The sequence below is a fragment of the Capsicum annuum genome, unplaced genomic scaffold (assembly GCF_002878395.1).
Source record: "Capsicum annuum cultivar UCD-10X-F1 unplaced genomic scaffold, UCD10Xv1.1 ctg73253, whole genome shotgun sequence".
In the NCBI taxonomy this organism is placed as follows: Eukaryota; Viridiplantae; Streptophyta; class Magnoliopsida; order Solanales; family Solanaceae; genus Capsicum; species Capsicum annuum.
In genome coordinates this window covers 1-2,837 of record NW_025883249.1, presented here as the reverse complement: position 1 = coordinate 2,837, position 2,837 = coordinate 1, and the positions used below count along the sequence as shown (strand labels likewise).

Here is a 2,837-nt window from a genome sequence, read left to right as displayed (position 1 = left end):
TAAGGCGCAAGGAATCTGATTGGTGGGATCCCTCTGAGGGGTGCACCACCTACCAACCTTGATCTTTTGAGAAGGGTTCAAGTGTGAGCATACCTATCGGGACTCGAAAAGTGGTGAACTATGCTTGAGTGAGGCGAAGCCATAGAAAACTCTGGTAGAGGCCCGCAGCGATACTGACGTACAAATCATTCATCTGACTTGGGTATAGGGGCGAAAGACTAATCGAACTGTCTAGTAGCTGGTTCCCTCCGAAGTTTCCCTCATGATAGCTGGAACTCACGAGCAATTTCTATCGGGGAAAGCCAATGATTCGAGGCCTCAGTGGCGCAATGCCCTCGACCTATTCTCAAACTTTAAATAGGTAGGACAGCGCGGCTGCTTTGCTGAGCCACGCCACAGAATCAAGAGCTCCAAGTGGGATATTTTTGGTAAGCAGAACTGGTAATATGGGATGAACCGAAAGTCAGTTTATGGTGCCAAACTACACATTAACCTAGATCCCACAAAAGGTGTTGGTCGATTAAGACAGCAGGATGATGGTCATAGAAGTCGAAATCCACTAAAGAATATGTAACAACTCACCTTCCAAATCAATTAACCCTAAAAATAGATGGCTCCTAAGTACGCGACCTACACCCGGTTGTTGGGGAAAGTTCCAGGCCTCGATGAGTAGGAGGGCACGGTGGTCGCTGCAAAACCTTGGGCGCGATCCTGGGTAGAGCGGCCGTCGGTGTAGATCTTGGTGGTAGTACAAAATATTCAAATGAGAACTTTGAAGGCTAAAGAGGAAAGAGGTTCCATGTGAACGACACTTGTACATGGGTTAGTCGATCCTAAAGGTCGGGGGAACCCCGATAGTAGCGCATTTTGTGCGTACTCCAAAAGGGAATTGGGTTACAATTCCTAAATCAAGATATGGCGGTTGACGTCAACATTACGAAGTCTGGATACATCAGCGGGAGCCTTGGGAAGAGTTATCTTTTTTGTTTAATAGCCTGCCTACTCTGGAATCGGCTCAGCCAGAGGTAGGGTCCAGAGGCTGGAAGAGCAGCGCACGCTGCGTGGTATCCGATGCTCTCCCGACAGCCCTTAAAAATATGAAGGACCGAATTCCATCCACTCCCAGTCGCACTTTTAACCGTATCAGGTCTCCAAGGTTAACAACCTCTAGTCGATGGAACAATGTAGGAAAGGAAAGTCGGTAAAATGGATCCGTAACTTCGGGAAGAGGATTGACTCAGAGGGCTGGGCACGGGAGTCCCAGTCCCGAACCCATTGGTTGTTGGTGTATTGCACGAGCTGCTCCCGCAGCAAGAGTGCGTTGGCACGTGCTGGCCTGGGGACATACTGGGAAAGGTTCCTTCGAGGGCTTTCCCCGCGCGTCAAACAACCAACTCAGAACTGGTACGAACAAGCGGAATCCGACTGTTTAACTAAAACAAAGAATTGCAATAGTCCCAATGGATGTTCACGCAATGTGATATTTGCCTAGTGCTCTAATTGTCAAAGTGAAGAAATTTAACAAAGCGCAGGTAAACAGCGAGAGTAACTATGACTCTCTTAAGGTAGCCAAATGCCTCGTCATCTAATTAAAAATGCACATGAATGGATTAACGAGATTCCCACTATCCTTGTCTACTATTCTTCCAAACCACAGCCAAGGGAAGGCGCTTAGCAAAGTCAGTGGGGAAAGAAGACCCTGTTGAGCTTGAATCTAGTCCGACTTTATGAAATGAATTGAGAGGTGTAGTATAAGTGGGAGCCGAAAGGCGAAAGTGAAATACCACTACTTTTAACGTTAGTTTACTTATTCTGTGAATTGGAAGCAGGGAACTGCCCCTTTTTTTGGACCCAAGGCTTGCTCTGCGGGCCGATCCGGGCGGAAGACATTGTCAGGTGGGGAGTTTGGCTGGGGCGGCACATCTGTTAAAAGATAAAGTAGGTATCCGAAGATAAGCTCAACAAGAATAGAAATGTCATGTGGAATAGAAAGGTAAAAGCTCATTTGATTTTGATTTCCAGTACGAATACGATCAATGAAAGCATGGCCTAACGATCTTTTAGACCTTTAAAATTCAAAGCTATAGGTGTCAAAAAAGTTACTACTAGGATAACTGGTTTGTGGCAGCAAAGCATTCATAGAGATATTGCTTTCTGATGCTTCGATGTTGACTATTCCTATCATTGTGAAGTAGAATTCACCATGTGTTGGATTGTTCACCGACCAATAGGGAACGTGATCTGAGTTTATACCATTGTAAGACAGATTAGTTTTACCCTACTGATGACAGTGTCGCAATAGTAATTTAACCTAGTACGAGAGGAACCGTTGATTCTCATAATTGGTCATCGTATTTGGTTGAAAAGCCAGTGGCGCGAAGCTAACATGTGTTGGATTATGAATGAATTCCTCTAAGTCAAAATCCAGGCTAGAAGCAATGCATGTGCCCACCGCCTACTTGCTGACCCATAGTAGGGGCCTCAGCCCCCAAGGGCACGTGTCATTGGCTAAGCCACCGCGGCAAAAGGGTTGCGGTGTCCTATCTGAAGTACAATTTCCATCGAGCGGTGAGTAGAATCCTATGCAGAGAACTTAAATACGCAATGGGGTATTGTAAGTGGCAGAGTGGTCTTGTTGCCACGATCCACTGAGATTCAGCCCTTTGTCGCTCCGATTCGTCCATCCCCCTCCAATCCAATCATTTTTCCATCCATCTCCAAAGGAGGTTTGTGCCTCCGTCCTTGGAAAATCCCACTAAGTGTTGTGAGTTCATCTTACTCGAGTTAGCCTTTTATTTTTCAAGTACCACGTGCGTTCCATTCCAAACATTTAAGTA

General features: G+C 46.1%; 1 pseudogene; it reads left to right on the top strand.

The window, feature by feature from the left end:
• On the top strand, nt 1-2,680 carry LOC124894354 (annotated as a pseudogene; the record flags this gene model as incomplete).
• Nucleotides 2,681-2,837: the final 157 nt, after the last annotated feature.